This window comes from Peromyscus eremicus, chromosome 13 (genome assembly GCF_949786415.1).
Source record: "Peromyscus eremicus chromosome 13, PerEre_H2_v1, whole genome shotgun sequence".
NCBI lineage: Eukaryota > Metazoa > Chordata > Mammalia > Rodentia > Cricetidae > Peromyscus > Peromyscus eremicus.
The window spans coordinates 5,344,846-5,364,546 of NC_081429.1; the positions used below are offsets into that span (position 1 = coordinate 5,344,846).

A 19,701-nucleotide genomic window follows, 5' to 3' on the forward strand; every position below is an offset into this window, starting at 1 on the left:
CTGGAGAGGGAAAAGATCTAATTTCTCTCAAAAGAGGCTCCCAGATCTGAGTGCAAGGGCTGAGAGTAAGGGGAGCATAAAGAACATGGATGAGATGCAAAACTCCTCCCTGGAATTCCGACTCCGACGCACCCCATGTGATCTTGACAGATACGACAATCTGCATTAACATCTGAAGTGGCTAGCCTGGTCTACAGAGTGAGATCCAGGACAGGCACCACAACTACACAGGGAAACCCTATCTTGAAAAAACAAACAAACAAACAACCCAGTATCTGTCGCCGGCGATGAGAGTGAGGATGGATTCAGTGGGTTACTGAATTTGGATTTGTGACATTTAAGACATGCTTGCTCAACCTCCAAGTTGCAGCTTCCATTCCCTGCCACTCATCACTGCGGCCAAAGGCTGGTTCGACCTCACTGAGGCAACCAATTCTACAAGCCACTGTCCACTCTCGTGAGATGACTCATGAGAGCAGCCAAGCGTTGGCTTTTGCTCCGTTGCCTCGCAGTGCGTTAATTCACTGAGCTCGCATCGTGCGTCTACTTCTGCGCCAGGGGAGCCTGGGCAGAGGAAGTGTAAATATGCTGACACGTATTGTGTTTGCAGTCGGCCTAGCGGGCAGCTCTCCTCCCTTTGTGGTTGTTCCCTAAGCCGAGTTTTTTCTCCGTCTAACTGCTTAACCACTGCCTTCAATAAGCGTGATTCTGGGCGGGAGGACTGGAGGCTCCCCCAAAACCGAGCACCGGAGGTCTCCATCAGACAGACAGTCGTTTGCGCATCCTCTGGGTCCAGGGGCAAAGCCCCCTGAAGCCCCAACCCCGTTTCCTTAGCTGGCGTTGTTAAGGAGGAAAACAAGGAAGAGCGTTGGCGGGAATCGCACCCGGGCGGTGGAGGCGCCAAGCCGCCTCTCTCAGAGATCAGCCGCTCGGTTGGCCCCGCCCCTCCACGATGCCCCGCCCCCTGCAGCCAGGCCCCGCCTTTGCGAAACACTGCCCTCCCCCAGCTCCAGGCTCAGCCCCTACTCGCTCCAGCCTCGCATTGACCACGCCCCTCCCAGCACGCCCCGCCCACGTTAGCTCCAGCTTCACCTAGGCCCCGCCTCTCCGCCCGAGACTCGCCCCTAGCGTGAAGTTCCGCCCCGGGTCTTCTACGCCCCAGCCTGGGCTTGATCCCGCCTCTCGCTCCCGCTCCGCCCCCAGCCTTGGCCCCAACCCTCCCGCGGTCTCTGCTTGCGCTCCGCCCTCCTCGCGCCCGCTGCCTGCGACCAGGACCCGCCCGCACTCGCGCCCCGCCCCGGCCCAGACCACCTCGGCGCCCGCGGGCGGGGTCCAAGCGCTCTGAGCTGTCGCGGCGTCCGGGCACCTCACCACCTCCGCCCCTCGATCTCCACAGCCGTGGTTCCCGGAGCCGCGCGCGCCCCCGGCCGGGCGAGCCCCACACGACGAGGGAGCCGCAGGACCCGCCGGGCGCCATGCGAGCCAGGTAGGCGCGGCGAGAAGCCCGGAGCCGGACGGAGCACCCTACCCCAGCGCGCCGGGTGGCTTCGGGCTGCATCCCAGGCGCAGGGGCGCGGCCAGCCCTAAGCAGCTCCGAACCCCTAGAGCTCCGTGGGTCCTGCCCTCTGTGGTCACGGCCCGGCCCGGGCTGCCGATTGTGGTCGCTAGGGCCTGGGGCACAGGGAGGGCTGAGAGGGGTCGCGGCGCCACCCGCGCAGTTCTGGGGAGGAGCGAAGGGCGCGCGGCTCCCGGTTAAACTTGGTGACAATGCACATTTCAACTTCTTCGGAGAGTCCTCCCGGAGGATGAAATTGAAAACTCCGATTTCTGTCTTGGAGATCGAGTGACCGAGCACCCTCGAGGTGACAGCGCCAGGGTGTACGGGTGGGAGCGGCTCGGATAGAGGAGCGTTGTTCTGCAAGTACTGTTTACCGGGAAGCCGCCCTGCGCCCCCGAGTGTTTCTTTTTAGAGGGTCCCAGTTTAGGTGCCAGGAGGCTCCTAGCTGGGATTGGAAGTGCGGTGTACAGGTTTCGGGGGCTTCGCGGTGTGGACTGGGGGGCTGACTGGTGCTGGCCCTTTTCGGGTGTGTGGGGCGCCGGCAGATGCCGCACGGGAGGAGCAGTGGAGAGCTGGCTGGCTGGCCGCTCTGTGTGCGCAGAAGGTTGTGGAGCCTCGTGGATCAATGAGATTTGAAAGGGAATACCGTGCTGGGTTTGATTCATGTTTATTCTTCCCTTGCTAGCGCAGCTGATTGGTGTTCTGTGATTTAGCAGCAGAAATAAAGTTCGCATAACTTTTGCTCTGATTATAAAAGCAATGAGTGTCCAGAGCAGAAATAAACAAACAAGAGACCCACGCTGATCCCATGTTCGTGGGGGTTGGGAATGTCACAGCCTTGTAGATTTAATCATTGAGTTATACCTGGCACCTTCTTGCATAATCCCGAAAAAACCCTTGTAGGAAACCATCCCCTTCCCACCCTCTGATTGTCTCTCCTGTGTCCAAAGTTTAGATTTTTTTGGCGTGCCTCACCACAGAGGTTGTTTGTGATAGTCACGAGTCCCCTTTTGATGTGCTGGGGTTTTCCATGAGATGGTGGGTCCAGATGGAGGGAAGGGGAGACCCGGTACCTCAGCCCTGTCTGTGGTTTTGGTGCCGAGCCTTGTAAAAATGATAGTAATGATTCTCAATCTGCTTCCTAGGCCACCATAAAAAATAATGGGTGGTTTGCGGAGCGTTTTGGCATCCTTAGATGGACAGCGGCTGTATTTCAATGTGCTGGGGAGCATTTAGCTGTTCTACGGTGTCATCCAGTAAAACAGGCTACCTAGAGCTTGGCTACCCTGCCCTGGAAGCAAGATCCAGGCAGGCCCCAGGGATCCCAGAACACACTCCTATTTCCCTGTTGGTGCAGGCCAAGTCCTTCAAAGTGGGAAGCTCGGGAGTAGCTGGGGTTCTCCAGGCTGCTTCCTTGCAGCTCCTTCTGGACTTGGGAGGATGGGTGGATGTCCTGAAGTCAGGGGTGCCTGGTGCATGCCCAGGCCATCCTGCAAGAGAGAACAGTTGGTTCTGGGAGGACGCATGAAGTGAACAACCTGGTTTCCCAGCGATTTGTTTCATGTCTCACGTGTTTACCGACCGAACAATGACCAGCTCCGAGGCTGGCTGCAGAAATGCCAGCGAGGTCTCTGTGGACTTTCCTTTCTTTCCTGTTGTCCCCAGGTCCTGGCACCAGGCTTTCATGTTCTTAAATAACAATTACTAGGGACCCAGACAGAGAGGTGAGGCACAGGCTGCCTTTTGTCCTCACCCTGTCTCCCCGCCAAGAGCAGGGCTGGAAGCTTCTCTTCATGTTACTGGTGACCCTCTGATAGTTTCGTTTTTAGTGGTTGCTCCCCCCAGCACTTTGATGTGGCCTGGGTCTGGTTGCAGATGGGAGCTCAGGCGGGGGCTTGGAAGGGTCCAGAAACCTGGCTGGATTAAATTGTTGATAAGACATCCTCCATTCCTGCTGTTGTTAATAGAAGTTGTGCTGTTAATTTTCTGGGCAGAGGTAGAAGTGGGGGGGGGGCGGCGAAGCGGGGGGGGGGCATCCTCCTGGAATTTCTCCTTTGCTGTTTGCTAATCCAGCAGCAGGCTGGAATTACTCCCCTCCAGGCTGTTTGCATAGACTTCTTTTTTATTCTCGTGTTGGTTTCTAGTCTGATAATGAGATAGGAGAATGAATGATGAATGGGGTTTACGCCCTCGATTCCTGGGAGGCCTCCTGGGTTTGAGTCCTCTGTTCCCAGCCAATTAAGAGCCCTTGGCTCTCTGAAACCGTGTGTGTGTGTGTGTGTGTGTGTGTGTGTGTGTGTGTGTGTGCACCTCCTGGGGGAGAGGGCCATTGGTGTTTCTCTGAGAGCCCTTGACCGGAAGGAGGCCAGAGCCACCGTGTTCCTGACTTGCAGTCGTGGCTCAGGGCACAGCACTGTAACTCGCTGTTGGGATCAGCAAGCGGACAGCCTCTCCCCCCCCCCCCCCCCCCCACTGCTCTGTTATCTGCAGGCTTGACACCTGCATGGGTTTGTGTCACCAGCTTTCTCCTGAGACTTGGAACCAGATCTCTGGGACGTTTCCCAGGGCCCTAGAGATAAGCCCCAAAGTTTCCTTGCCCCAAGGTTACAATCCGACAACCAGGGATGAGGATAACCAGCAGATAGCTGTGTTCACCACAAGTAGACTGGCTCCCACAGCCCTGGGCCACCCCATTTCCAACACAGCTTCTAGTGGCTTCAGATAGGTCCTGGCCCCACAAAGATTTGCACAACACAAGCTGCCCCTCTCTGAGAAGTGACAGGAAAATTATTGACCAAACCCCAAGACACCCAGGGAACAATGCATATACGTTCAGTGTCCTCCAAGAAGCCTTGGCCAGCTACTCAGCAGGTCCCAGGACATCTGTGTTGCATAACTCCACACCCCAGGCATGGAGGCCAACTCCTGGGAGAAGAAGTGAGCCTCTAGAGGACAGAGATTGCACAGTGTTTCAGAAGTGAAGCGTTTGGGGTTGAGTTTTAAGGAGGGAGAGGTGACATCCTGTAGACCATCTAGTCTCTCGGCCACTGACCAGGTACTCCGCCCTTTCAACTGTCCCTGAGCTATGATGCCACTCAAGAGAATTAGACATCTGTTGTGTTAACAGTTTCCTCCATTGCATCCTGAAGGGAAGCTCCTTAAACAGGAAGGTAAGCATCTCCAAATAGCTTCAGGAAGTCCCTGAAACTGATCAGATTTACTAGGCCCCTTTCCAGAGTAAGCAATAAAAGGTGGGAGTCACAAAGGAGATCAGACTAGCTGCTTGGAAGAAATAGAAACCACCCTAGCTGCCTGAAAGAGGTTTAGACTAACTGAATTACTTAGAAAGGACACTCACCAGGCAGTTGAGCTGCCTGCAGGCTGTGCAGTGTGCTCCAGGTCCCCAGCTTTGTGAGCTTCACCCATGCTAGGACGGTCTTTGGTGATGCATCTGTCTTTGAATCATTTTCTCTCTTGTAAGAAACCCTACACCCACACTCCTGTAAGTAGCCCCAATAAAACTCGTTGGTTTGCCAAGTCAGACTTTGGTGGTATTTGTACTTTGGTCTCTTGTGGGCTTCCTATCTGGGGTGAGTGGACGTGTGTAGTATCTCCCCAGGAAAAGTCTTGTCACATAACAACATCACACTGAGACCTCCAGTGACGCTTCCTGTGCCTTTTTGGAGTCTTCCTGTATGCACTTCAGGGAGCCTGCACAAATAACCTTTGTTGACTGGAAGGCTGGCCGCAGAATTTTGCTAACTCTTCCACATACATGCCTGATGCGTGATTGAGCTGGGATTTGAACCTGGATCTGTGTATCCCAGAGGCTTCCATCACCCCCACAGAGTCCTGAAATTAAAGAAGCAAACACTCCCAGTCATGCATTCAGGGAGTGTTAAGAAACAGGCATGGAAATAGCTGGATGCTGTTTTTCTTGCACAGTTATAAACTAGCTCACACTCTGAAGGTGGTGAAACCTCAGCCTCACGGAAGGCAGCCAGTGTGCACCTTCACTCCTGCGGCGATGTCCTCACTGCCTGTCTGCAGGGCAGAGCTTGATGTATCTGGAAGATGTGGGTTCTGCAGTTGGGCTAAGTCAGGCAGAGTCGACCAGAAGCCTGTCCTTGTACCACTGAGAGAGGTGTTCTGGGCTGATGGTGTCACAAGAATTAAGTTTATAGGAAGGCTGTTAAGCAAACGTGAGATAAGGGTTCCACCTTCCTTTTTACAGCCAAGCAAATGACACACGAATGAGATTATTCTTATCTGCTCAGTGGATACTTGTCCCAGGAGAACTTTGTGGATGTCGATAGCCCAACTCTTCTGAACTGATTGAACAAAAAAAGAAAGAAAGAAGGAAGGAAGGAAGGAAGAAAGAAAGGAAAGAAGGAAAAAGAAAAAATCCTTTCTTTGAGAGAATTTTTTTTCCAACACAGAGTTTCTCTGTGTAGCAGCTCTGGCTGTCCTGGAACTCACTTTGTAGATCCACCTGCCTCTGCCTCCCAAGTGCTGAGATTAATTAAAGGCATTCGCCACCACGAGAGAATTTTATGATTCCAAATTCTTTCAGTCTTCTCCTGGCCACCCTGAAGATGTCAGCTCTCAGGACCCTCCTGAAATCTGAGCGCCTGTTTACCCAGCCTCCGGTGTAGGAGGCTAGGAGCCAGGTGTGTGCTGGGAACCTGCTCCAGGGGAGAAAACAAAGAACCTAGATGGCACCATCTGCCAATTTGTGTGGTGTAAACACTCCCACCCTGGCTGATTTTAAGCTCCCAGCGTGGGCTGGCAAAATTCCTACACATTTAACCATATGTAGGAGCCAGCAAAAAAAAAAGAAAAAGAAAAAGAAAAACCTGGTGCCAGCTCACCTTGCATGTGCCAAACCCCTCCACCAACCCTTTTAGTGAGGTGACATGTTGCCTAGCTTGGGCAGGGTCTGCCTAGAAGCAAATGTTGCAAAGGGTTTTGGGGGACACTGTGCAACCTGATTTAACCAGCAAGGGGGCTTCAAAACCCAGACTGCTTTAAAGTCGCTTGGGAGCTTAAAAATTCGCTTTCCACTCCCACCGCTAAACCCAGTAGTTATCTCTCTGGGTGTGGGCCTCCAGGCCTCCAGAGTTTGGTGTGTGTGTGTGTATGTGCATGTGTGTGCATGTTTGTGTGTGTGCACATGTGAGAATTATACAAGTGGAGGCCAGACAGAGATCAACCTTGCTGTAATTCGAAGGAGTTACCCGCTTTTTACAAACTTTAAATTATTAATTTTGCCTGCATGTATGTATGTGCACCACATGTGTGCCTGGTTCCCAAGGATGTCAGAAGAGAGGGTGTCTGATCCTCTGAAGAGTGAAGCTACAGGTAGTAGCACCACGTGGGTGCTGGGAAATGAACCCAGGTCCTCTGCAAGAGCAACAAGTGCTCTTACTGCTGATCCATCTCTCCAGTTCTCCTCCTTACATCTTAAGACAGGGTCTCTCGCTGGCCTCAGACTCACCAAGTAGGCTGGCCTGATTGGCCAGTGGGCCTCCCTGGCCCTGGGATTGTAAACGTGCACCACTGTGATGATCTTTTTTGTGGATCCTCCTGCTTTCCAAGTCAAGCACTTTACCTCCTAAGCCATCTCTCCCACCCATCTGTAGCTTTCAAGAACTCCCAGGTAATGCTCACATGAACCCAGGCTTCGGCATCACTGATACAATACAATGAGGAATTTGTGGGAGAAGAGAATTGAGCAGAAAGCTTAGGGTGAGGCATGGCCAAAATCCTGAATTTGCATTGTGTATGTGCTTGGGGGTGGGGCAAGTTGATGTTTCCCCTGGTATAGAAGATTATTCAGGGAAGGGCTGTGGACTTGGGGGAGGCAGGCAGAGGCCAGTTTCCCCAGCTGCCTCTTGATGTCTCAAGTGGCCGTTCATCACCAGGCAGTGGTAGACCTTCTTGTTTGGGCTTGGAAGAAGACTGGAAGATTGGGTCTTTGGGTGTGTGTGATGAGGGGATCTTGCATGTGAAAGCAGAGGTAGAGAGACTCAGCAGCCTTCCCTGGGCCATGTCGGTAAAGGAGAAAGTCCAAGGCTCAACCAAGGGTCTTTTTTTAATTGCTGGGCTTAGCACATATATAAGGGGCCTATATTTTCTCCACCACGATTAGCAGTATAATTATTGTGAAACCTAATAGCTTTCTTTAGTAACATTATGTACACGGGAGAGAAGTGTCCTTCAACCTCGGCTAGCTATGGTTAGCAAGACATCTTCAGCCCCAGCCAGTTGTGGTTAGCAAGACATCTTCAGCCCCAGCCAGCTAAGGTTAGCAGGTCTGGTTGGGAAGAGGCATTGGGTTAGCAGGTCTGGTTGGGAAGAGGCATTGGAGTCCCCAGGGTGCAGTAGTGAAGGAGACACCAGGTCACAATCAGGGGAGAGAAGAACAGGCCTGGGCTCTTCTCTGATTTGTAGGAAGAAGGGCTCAGGAGTCTTACTATAAAACTGCTGCCTTGGGTCACTGGTGAAGGTGGACGGGCAGGCTAAGGGTGTGCCTATGCAGAAGCCGGTGGGGATCAGGTACTATGTGGGAAAAGGGGACTGAGAGTCCCAGGGTGAAGGCTTGGAAGTGCCTGGGTTAGGCCTGAAGGAGCTGTGCTAGTGATTGAGTTGTGCTAGCTGGGGAGACTTCCAGCACAAAGGAGAACAATAGCTAGTCGTAAGAGAAGCAGGACCATCACTTCAGCGTGAGCTGATGGACAGAACAGCAGGAGCCAGAGGTGGGCCAAAGGGCTCTCAGATGTTCAGGGGCTGGCATCACAGGGGTGGTAGGATTGAGGGTCCCCGGAAAGGAGTGAGAGAGGCTCTTTGGGACCAGCGGGCTAAGAACAACCCCCCAGTACCGGCCCAGGTATTACATCTGCAGCTTTTTACATAACCTTTGTGGGGAGCTGGCAGGGAGCTCCTGTTCTAAAGACATCATTCATGGGATACCTCCGTCCCCAAGGTCCCCTGGCTTCCTGAGGTCAAGAGCTGCCCTGGACTGTTTATCTGTCTCTCTCCAGTGTCCTTTTGCCTTTATGTGTATGTGCCTTCGGCGGGTGTGTGTGTGTGTGTGTGTGTAAAACATACCTATGTGTGGGTGCACATCTCTGTACAAGTGACCATGCATGTGTATGTGGAATCCAGAAGACAGTCTTGGGTATTATTCCTTGGTTTTAGTTTTCTGAGACATTACCTCTCACCAGCCTGGAACTCAGCAGTAAGCTCACTCTGTCTCTGGCTGCCCAGTACTGCCATTATGAGTGTGTCCTTTACTGACGGAGCTTCTTCCCTGCCCTCCTTACCTCTTCCATGTACAGTAGGTTTTCAGTCACAGCATATGTGTGTGTGTGTGTGTGTGTGTGTGTGTGTGTGTGTGTGTGTATACCGGCCAAGTGAAACAGTGGTGATTTTGTCCCACCATGCAGTGACAAGCCTAATTTTCTCTTCTTAGGCATCTTGGCACTCTAAAACTTAGAATATATGACCAGAGTAATTTCTGGCTTTAGTATTCTGGCTTATGAATAATAATCAGCTTACTTATAAATACTGTCGAGTAGCGGTCCCAAAGTTGTATGCAATTTAATTTTTAATCCAGACAGGGGTACCTTGCCTTTGTTTACCCGTGTTACATTGTTGCTCTTTTGTAAAGTAATCTGACTGTTCAGTCGCTTTTCCATGGAATACCCTAAAAAAAATCCAAGTGCATTTGATCATTTGAAATTCACCGAGAATTATGTCCCGAGAGGCAGCAGCGTCAAGAGTTAACATGTGGCCCGTGCATAACTGGAAAGTCAAGGTACTATGTAACGATCTAGCAGAAAACAATTCATGAGTGTCAATGTAGTGCACATAAAAAATTCATGCAGCGTGCTGGCCCACAGTGTCCCTGTGCAGTCCAGTGGTGCTTGGAGGGTGAGCAGGACACAGCCCTGGAGTCCTGGCTGCTACAGTTTGCCCCTAGCCTCATTTCTCACTGGGCATCCTCTCACAAAACTGGTGTTTTCTTGTTGCTGTGTTTCATTTCAGAAATCTGTCCGTAAGGCCTTTGCAAGAACAGCTCTATTCCTGGCAGGTACTGGGGAGCCATACCTTTAAGGGGGTGGTGCCAGGAAATGCCATTTGAATGTGTTACCTCTCCAAGCCCATAGTGGAGGTAAGGCTGTGGAGGACATCAGGACCCATCCCCGACAGCCATCAGCCACTGCAGATCCTTGCTGTTCACGCCTGCACACCTAGTTTCTCTCATGTTTTTATCAGAGTTGTTCGAATAGAAGCAAAGGATTTGTCACTGTTTGGCGACACCCCTTACACCCACTTGAAATAACTGCGTGTTTTAACATAAGAGTTTTTCTGTGGTTTCAGGTTCTTCTGAATTTATTGGACTTTTCCCTCTCCTGGGCATTGCAACGTGTCCGTCAGTAGCCGTTTCTTTGTGGTCAGTCAAACCTGAAACAGGCTAGTTTGCATCACCCGAAGTCATCCAGGAAGATCCCGAAGATCCCGGCTGGGAATTCAGTAACTGACTACCTATCAGGTTCCCCTCGCAGGCTGCATTTGCACCAAGCCATTGTGGCAAACAATAGCCGAAGCGAGACGTTGGTGAGCTAGAATTTGAGAAGTTCCTTTTCCCGAGGGGCCTCTCCAGTGGCCTTTCGCGGGGCCTGTTTCGTTTTGAGGAGAGGAGTGTCACAGCGCAGAAGAACCTGGGCTTCGGCCCGTCACAAACCTTCAGGCTTCCTTTTGTCTGTAAGTGGTGACCTCAAGTGCTGACCTCCTGCTGTTGGGATTTTCGAATGAGATCACGAGGAATGTCCACACACTGTCTGAGGTGGATTTGGGGTTCCTTCTGGCTTGGAGGAGGGGATCTCTCGTGAGTCTGGTGTGCACACTGGAGTTGGTTCATAAATATGAGTGAATAGAGTGTTTTACGGCCAAGGAAGTGACCTGGTCCGGGGTGACTTGGTCAGGGATGTCTCGTCATCAGAACAGAGTGCTGGGTTTTGATTCTTTGGGCATTCCATCTGACCTTTAAAGAGCAAGCATGTTTGCCTTACCCTTTGTTCAATGTTCCGGGAGGAGGAGGAGAAGGAGCAGGGTAGAGGTAGAGGAGGGGGTAGGAAGAGGAAGAAGAGAGATGAGATGCTGCAGCTTGCTCTCCCGGCCCTAGACATAGATGGGTCTGCTCTGTATAGTACGAGCCTAGGAAGAGGGAAGCATCTTGCTACAGGCGTCTGCGCTTTGTTTGGTGGGGGGTTGGGAAGCATCCTGGGCCACTGTGAATACGTTACGAGTTGTTGACAAAATAGATGCTTTGCTTTTCTAAAGATTATCACAGAAAACCAAAACCTGTGTCTGCGTTGAATTCCAACTATTAGTCAACAATTGCTTGCTCCCTTTAGAAGAAAGTGTTCAAGGGAGGAAGTTCAGGTCAGCAGTGGTCCACACACCTGATGATGGAGCCATTCACACTTTTATGTGAGTGGTGGGCTGGGGGGGGGGGGGGCTCTCCATGGTGCTTCTGGCACACAGGGATTAAAAAAAAAACAAACAAGCACTTTTTTTAAAAAAACTGCTTGTCTGAAGTTGATGTTTTCAGGTTAGTAAGCAGGATTTGTATTCCTGCTTTTGACATCAGGTCTGTATTGGGGTTTACCGTATACATTTTGTTTTATTTTATTGAGACAGCCCTGTCTCTAGCCTAAAATATGCTGGATAGACCAAGTTGGTCTTGAACTCATGGGAGATCGTCTTGCCACTGTCTCCAGAGTACTGAGTGCTGGTATTAAAGGCATGCTTACCATGTGACCACATAGTTCATAGTTGCCCTGGTTATAAGCTGCATTTCAGGGAACATCTCATAAACATAATGTAAGCATGTGTCTCTTAGTATAAACCTCTCTTAGGATGACTTTTATTTTGTCCAAAGTCTACAAAGTACTTCTCAACCATATTGATTATTGGTGACTGTCATCCCTGTACAGTAAAGCCCCTCAGCAGGCAATACCACTGGGGGCAGTTTCTGCTTGCTCTAAAAGCAGCCTCCCTCCCTTTTTAGGGGTTAATTCCCATGGTGCATTGCTCTTGGAACCTGGGGGGAGGGTTGGGGGGGATACTGCACCGAGGAAGGGGCTAGGTGGTGACTTCCATGCCTTCAGCTTCATGCCCTGAGCTCTTCAGGTCATGCCCTCACGTCTGGGGGCGTTTATGGGCTTTTGATTGGAGACTGCATCATGAATTGTACTGACTTGACTTTGGGAGCCTCTGAGTTCATTGAGAGAAGCTCCTGGTCCAGGCTGCTGAAGGCCAGCCTCCAGACTGCGGTCTGGTGTCACAGGACTGCTCCAGTCTGGCAAGACAGGAAAACCAATTTATAGGTGGAATATTTTTTTGGCCTGTCTCCTGAGAGTGGTTTTGGCACTGCCTGTCTGTGTGACTCATCTACCTATTGGTAACATGAAGCAGCATTTTGGGGGCTTTGGAAAACCGTAGGGAGGGTCACGGACTGACTTGGCTGGCAGTCCAGAACGTTCAGGGCTCATTAGCTTTGTTATTTGGTTCTGAGTGCCAGGTGCTCCCTCCACTGCTGGGTTTGACATTAACTCACTCACTGCCTGACTAGGTAAGTGGAGGAGGTGTCCGGACCCCAGAAACGGCTCTAACTGGGTGTCTACCCATCACTGGAGAGTGTGTTAAAGTACACAGTGGGGCTCGCAGTTTAAAGTTGGGGCAGGAGAAGATTCTCAAAGAACGTTTGTGACAAGAAGGATTGAGTAGGCAGGATAGGTACGGTAGGGAGTCTGGGGGACAGTGGATAGGCAGGTTCCAGGCTTGGAGAATCCAAAGAACCGAAAGGGATACAGCAGTGACAGGGTTTCCAGAATACCTGGGAAGGATGCCAGAGGAAGGTGCCTGGCCAGAGAGTCCCTTCTGGGCTTCCATCCCCTTTAAATTTTATTTGAGGACATTGGGGAAATTTGATTAGATGTGTGAGCGTGATTTGAAAGGCCAGAGGGCAAGCTGCCCAGGGGGTAAGCAGTCCAGGGGGTGACAAAGCGTGGGAGGAGACCTGGCAAAGGACTCAGCCCATGGGTCCCTTCTCACCCCGGGTCCCTTCACCACAGTCTGTGTTACGGAGGAGTTTGGCTCCCTGCCTGCAACCTCACATGGATGCCACACAAGTGGTACATTTCCCTCCAGTCCCCTTGTGAGATGTTCATAAAATGACCCTCTGTTGAGGAAGAGCCTTTCCCGGACAGTTCTTCTACATTTTATAGCCCGATTGCCTCTGCTGATGGGATTAGCTTCGTTGAGTCTGTGTGTGAACTGGCCTATGTGAAGTTGATCAGGCAGGTCACCAGTCTCCTAAAAAGACCATCTCTTCTGCACCCAACTTTACCGTTCACTGGTAGTTCACGGACCACCGGAGTAATGTCTGTTTAGTACACATACACCTAGATAGTCTTGAGTCTTGTTTGGGAATCTCGAATACAGCCTGCTCCAAGAAGAAAGCCGTGGTCTTACACATCCCTGGGGTAAAATTGTAATGTTTCTAGGGTTCGGGGGATGCTGCCATGAAACCGGAGAAGGATGTCATAATCGCCTTTTTAAAAACTCATCTGGAAATTGACTGCTTGCTGAGCGTGAGTTAGATTCTTACAATGGAGAGAAGGAATGATTTCCTCTGAGCAGGAAGGGAATGAGAATGGCAGCGATTAGTTCTACAGTCAATGCTATGCCTGGAGACTGAGTAACAAATAGGTGACTGACACAACCGAGCAAAATACCCATTGACTGCTTGGCAGACAGTGGGAAGCTGGGCATCATGGGAAAATCTGGGGCGCCTGAGACTTTGAGATTGTTCATTTGTTTGCACTTGTCTTTTGTCTCAGGTGGTGCTGCTGGCAGGCATTCCACAGAGCTCGCAAACATGGCCTGGAAAGGAACATGCAAAAAATGGGTTTGGTGTGAGCTTTGACATGGAGGCATTGGGTCTCTCCTCCTGCTATTTAAGGAAACAAAGCAAAGCGTGCCTTTGAAATGGGAGCAGAGAGGGTCAGAGAAGCGCTGGCTGGTATTTGCAAGGTCTTGCCAGGTCGTTACTACAGCCGGATCTTTGATTTATTCAGTCTCCGGGGACACTCACAGGGCTAACTGGTCCTGACCCTGGTTTATTGAGAAAGAACTGAAGCCAGATGATGATGATGCAGGGACCTAGAGTATTGTGCCTGAAAACGCCAGGCAGTCATGGCTAACCTAGGCGCCTGCCTCTTGTGCCTAACTCCCTGCCGTTCTCTGCCTCTCACAACCGGCTTCTGAGGTTCCCTGAGCTGTGGCTCCTGTTTGAATGTCTTGTCTTCCATTGGATTTCAAGGTTCAGCGGAAACTTCAGGAATTAAGTCGTTTTTATGGATGGCAGGTTCTTTGATATCGACCAATGTGAGCACTGCCCGTCTATCAGAGAATACGAAGCTTGGCTTCATTGAGCTAGCTTTCTACTTGAGAGTAGAACCGTTGGAAACCATGGTCCCACTGTGCTGAGAGGCCAAGCTTGTGTGTCTTCGCCTCCTAATTCTTGGGTGTTCGTGCCCTTCCCATCTCTACTGTGCCGGGATAACTGTAGTGATAGACAGGGCCTCTGACATTTCTGACAGGCTGTCCAGTGTCTTCAGTGTTTTGCTGGGAAACTATTTTTCTGACCCAGTTGAGGGAGTGGAGGCTCTTAACTGCATTTGTGTAACAGAGACATTAAGTCTCAGGGTCGAGGGAGCCATTAGAGCTGAGGTGTGCAGAAGCCAGCAGTGAAGGCCAGGCTGTCTTCATCCGATTTTTCTGCCGGGTCTGGGCACCACCCCTCCAGATTCCAGGGTGAACAGGCCATTACTGAAACCAGTTTGAGGAGCACTGTCTCAGTGAGGGTTACTATTGCTGTGAAGACACACTATGGCCATGGCAACTCTTATACGGGGAAACATTTAATTGTGGTGGCTTGCTTACAGTTCAGAGGTTGAGTCCATTGTCATCAGTGTGGGTGACCTGAGCCACCTGATTCTCTTCACGAGTCTTCAGTGGAAGGAGTGAAGAGTGGGGGCTGTTTGGACTGTAGCCTACCAGAAACTCGCCCTCAAATTAGCCAAATGATAATAGTGATGCCTGACAGAATGTTCTAGAATGACCTTTCTTCTTCTAACCCAATGGTGATGGCTGGTGGAATGTTCTGGATATTTTTTTAAACTCTGCTCAGAGAGGGTATTTGGGGTTGAAAATGTTTGTGGTAACTCTCGGGCACATGTAAAGCAGTTGTGGGTAACTTAGCGTAGAGCAGATGAATTGGTGTTGTGCTGCATGTTGTGTGCTGAGCATCCTTGTCAGGCACCCCTCTGAGCTGCAGCTTCAGCTGTTCTTCCTGCTTTTACTTCCTGGATTCACCCAGCAGACACTCTCAGTACCCTCCCCATGTGGACATTTCAAGGCCATCTTAGCCCTTTTTTCCAAGAGCCAAGAATATGGATCCGGTAGTGCCTCCTCCTGACCTGCAGGTGGCTGAGGGCCTCTTAGTGTCACAAATGAGCCCAGACTTCTAGGATGGCACGCAGAGTCTGCAGCTGGATTTCCAGCTCTAGCCTGCCTTCCCTGCAGCCTCCGCGTAGACACAACGTTCCATGGAAGGTTGGAACAAACTTCCTTCCAGACCACCTGGAACCCTTGCACATTGGGGTTTTGTTGTTGTTTGTTGATACAGGATCTCATGTAGCTGAGAATGACTTTGAACTCCTGATCCTTCAGCATCTCCCTCCCAAGTGCTGGAATTTCAGGCCTGAGCCATTGTTTAGGGCCAACATGAATGGTGTGGCGGTGGACAGCACGTAGGACATATAGACATGGAGGCTCAGACCCAAGCTCTGAGAACTTGAGGCTCTGGTGGTGTGAAGCACAGCGAGACACTGTGTTTGTTTGAGTGATCTAAACTCACTGTAGAAGATTTAGAAAACACAAGTTGGCAGAAGGAATTGAAAATCTATAACTATTGCCGAGAGATAAATCACGTAGGCATTATTTTCAAAATGGAGTCCTTTGTGATCAGTTTTACAACCTGCTATTTTTTCTGGCCAAGGTACAAGGACAGTATCCACTAGGGACTCTGAGGTCCCCTGCAGGCCATCCAGCTGTACAGCTGTTCTGGGGGAGTCATCTTCTGAGCACCACCAAGGCTCGTCATTGGCTTAGAACACCAGGTTGCCTTGCCCCTGTGCACTCTGGGTATTGACAGTTTCAGCCCATCCTTCCTCTTCAAGGTTGGAATAGGCACAGAGCTGCACCACTCACTCTGCCTGGCCGCTTTCACAGGGGCAGAATCGTGACCAAAGCCTCTGCATTTCTGGGAAAATGGACAAACACCCCTCCTTGATTGGACAGCAGAGCTCTTCATGCCTTCTCACTGCCCTACCCGCCTTTCTCCAGCCTAGGGTCTGGGGACCACATTGCGGACAGGGACTGCATCCCCGAATGGTTTCCCAGGTCGGCTGGGGCTTCAGATTTCAGCAGCTTCTCACCAGCCTAGGGGACACAGCCCTAGGATAAAGAAGAACATTCAAAGTCCCATCCCCTGTTGTGTGGGACCCTTATAGAAACCCAGGGAACTATGTGGGATTTTAGCTTCTGGCTTAGAGATGGGCTCGTGCAGCCCCACAGGGACTTACTTTATGATTTGGTGATCTGGGGTGGCGATAGGGGCTCTGTTCCTTGCTGTATTTTACACTGTCACTTAGCTGCTGCCCACAGCCCATGGCAAGCTTCATAACGTGGGGAAAGCATGGGGTCCGTCCTCAGACTGTTCCCTGGCTAGTACCGAGGAGAGGGAGGAATCTGAGCCGGTGTGCCTCTCACACTGAGGTTGAGTTTTATGACAACAGGCCCTGCCTGCTCGTGACATAGGGCAGTTTGTAACGGGGATGGTGATTTGTAATGGATATCATAAGAAAGCACCCGGATTAGAAGTGGTGTGGGGTGTGCCTAGCACGAGCCTGCCCCTGGGAGTCCGCTGTGCCTAATTGCTCAAGCAGCTGCCTTTTTTCAGGGGGCTCAGGAGCTGGCAAGAGAAGGTGGTGGCCAGGGAGTCTCAGCAGTCAGTGTGTGTGGGAATGGAGTATTCCTGGGGGTGGGTGTGTGCATTAGAGAGCTCCTTAGAAGGCAGGTGTTACTGTGGGTTGGATTGTTATCGTGAAATGGAATTGGTTCCCTGCCTCTAAAACCCCCGTGGCAGCTGCCAGGCAGCTTGAAGGCCTCTGGACTCTGCCTCACTGCTGCTACCCCCTTCTGCAAGGCCCAGCGCTTTTCAGCCCCCACTGAAGTCACAGCAGCAGGACATGAGCCCAGAACCCTGGCTGCACCTGAGTGCGGTGTCCTTTACCTCCCCCACCTGGAACCCACTGTCACTGGTCTCTTGTTGATTGCCCAGGGACTCTCCTAATTCTAAAGTCTGACATGCAAGGCATCTGCATCACGCAGCATGGGGAGAAACTGAGACACTAGGCAGTTTGCCCACACCTTGAGAGTCAGCAGCTGGATGCAGGTCGTTTGCCCTGGAGCCGGGAGATCCTGCTACCCGAGTCTTCCTAGCTGCGGTGTGTGAGAGAGTGTGTGGTCTGTTCTGCTCCTCACTCCGTCGTCTTCATCCTCAGCACAGTCCATCCCCAGAGGAGCTGCTCTCTGAACCCTGGACCTTGTTCCCAAAGCCCAGGGGTCTTCAGCAGAGTCCAGGGCCCCAGAGGGTCTGTGGTTGGCAGTGTCTTCTAGTGGTTAGGGTCCCAGTTTACCCCTGTAAAGGGTACCTGCAGATTTAAAGCTCCACTAATGACCGTCTCAGGCTGAGCATGTATCAGGGAAAGGCTAGTTTAATTGTCAGTGGCTACACAATCATCAGAGAAGAGAATCTCAGTGAGGACTCCTCTAGATCTGTTGGCCTGTGGGCATGGCTGTGGGTGATGCCTCGATTGCCTTAGCCGATAGGGGAAGGCCAGCTTGGTTTGGAACTCCAGACTGTAAGAGAGTAGGGAAAGCTAGGTGAACCCTAAGCATGTGTGTGTGTCGATTGCTCTCTGCTCTCGATGGTGGAGGTGATGATGATGTGACTCGCCGCTTCAAATCCCTGCTGTTTCGACCTCACTGCTAGGATGGACTGTAACCTGGAACTGGGAGCTAAAATAGACCCCTTCTACCCTAAGTGACGTGTTATCGGGGCATTTTTATCAGCAGCAGGAATGAAGTGAGAACACCCCCGTATTACCCACTTGGTTAGGTTGATGTGAACAGGTCTGGTGGAGGCAGGTGGTATTCAAGCTCCTCTTCCAGAAGTTGTCTTGTGATCAGCACAGGCCAGATCATCACCTTTGGCCATTTTTTCCACCACTTCCACTGAGGTGACAGTGAGCTTGCAGCCCGCTCCAGTGGTACCGAGTAGCTACCTCAAGTGCATCCAGATGTCAGGGCAGGTGTGCGGGAACTAAAGGTCTCACGTGTATTACCGCCTGCGGTTCAGCCAGGGCTTCCACCCTCTGGATTTGTGCTTCCTGCTGCATAATCCACGTGAGACCTGGGACTTGGGGCCCTCTGGCTGGTAGTGGCCCAGGGACATCTGTGAGCAGAAAGGAGTAGGAGCCAGAGAGGGACAGGGGCTTGGAGAAGGGGTTGAGAGACGCTGGACAGGTGCCCACAGTGCTAAATCCTGCCAACCGTCCGAGATGACAGTGGACGCCTCCCCTGGGGGATCAGCCTGCCGATGACACATAACCTTTGAAGAAAACACAAGACCAGTCCCAGCTGTAAGCAGCTTCCAAGCACCCGGCTGGTCCTCAGACCTAGCAAGGTCACCTAGCAGCAATGTGTGGGGAAATTACAGTCAAGAGGAACCTAAAAAGATGTGACAGCAAGATGATGTATGGTATCCCGGATGAGACCCTGGAGCAGACAAAGGGACAGTGGGGAGGTCCAGCATCTCCCTGCTCTGCAGAGCCATGCTCAGTCAGCCTGGGCCCCTCCATGCTGGGCCTCAGGCCTCTTCCCATCGGAAGCTTCTTTGTTGTGCCCTGGCCTGGACCTTTAGGGGTGAGCAACCTCCTCAGCAATGATGGAGCCTCTGAAGCAACACACAGGTTATCTGTCTGCAGAGTGAACTCGAGAAAGGGAGAGGAGTGGTGAAGACAATGGCCATTAATAAACTGCTCGGAAATTCGGAGCCCGGGGCACCAGGCCTCGGAGTGCGTTGGTGGGTGTATTGGGAATCTGTCAGGTTCTCACTGATCCTACCAGGGTTAGGGGTGGGTGGATGGGGAGCGAGCGGGATGGGATTAGCTCTTCTGCAAAGTTGAACGGCTAAACTTTGCCCAGATACTGAGTCACATCAAGGCACCTGTTGAGTTAAATGGGGTTAGTCAGTGTACAGAGTGAGCCCAGGTCTTGGGAGTGTTTGTGAGCTGTGTGTGTGTGTGTGTGTGTGTGTGTGTGTGTGTGTGTGTGTGTGTGTATGTGTGTGTGTGTGTACACGCACACGTGCATGCATGCGTGCATGCGTGTATGAGACAGGACCTTGCACTCCAGGTCTTAGTCTCAGGAAGACTGCTTCCTTTAGGACCCAGCTCACACATGCTGGAATCCTCCAGCCCAGCACTTCTCTCTTGCCTGCCCAGAAATGACCTAGGTGATATTGTCAAAATGCAGCATCTAGCCCAGCAGGTCTTGGATGGGGGACAGCAAAAAACACTTACATGCCCTGACTGTGGACTGTGCAGAGTTCTGGGTACCACTCAGGTGCTCTCCATCCATAGTAACCTTGTAAGGTGAGATAGTGTCTGCGCTTTTAGGAGCTGAAGAATTGATGGGCAGGCCTGTGGCCTGTGGGAGGTTCCCTAGGGAGGGAGAGGTGGTACTGGGTTCTGACCCTGGACAGGTCTGTTCTGACCTCCACTTCTGAAGCTTCTCAGGTGGGACAGACAGCAGACAGCCCATAGCTTCCATGTCCACGCTGACATCTTTGCTGGGTGAGAACAAGTCAGGGTGGCTGGCCACCTGTCTTGGGCCTCTCAGGTGTTGCAGTTGGGGGCGGGGATCAGTAGATAGACACCCCA

At 51.7% G+C, this 19,701-nt stretch overlaps 1 protein-coding gene across 1 annotated transcript in view; it reads left to right on the top strand.

The window, feature by feature from the left end:
• The first annotated feature begins 1,254 nt into the window (after positions 1–1,254).
• Sh3bp4 (SH3 domain binding protein 4) overlaps positions 1,255–19,701 on the top strand; it is a 78,114-nt gene continuing 59,667 nt past the window's right edge. The window contains exon 1 of the mRNA XM_059278025.1: positions 1,255–1,486. The gene's annotated coding sequence lies outside the window, so the exon portion shown is untranslated. The remainder of the gene's footprint in view (positions 1,487–19,701) is intronic.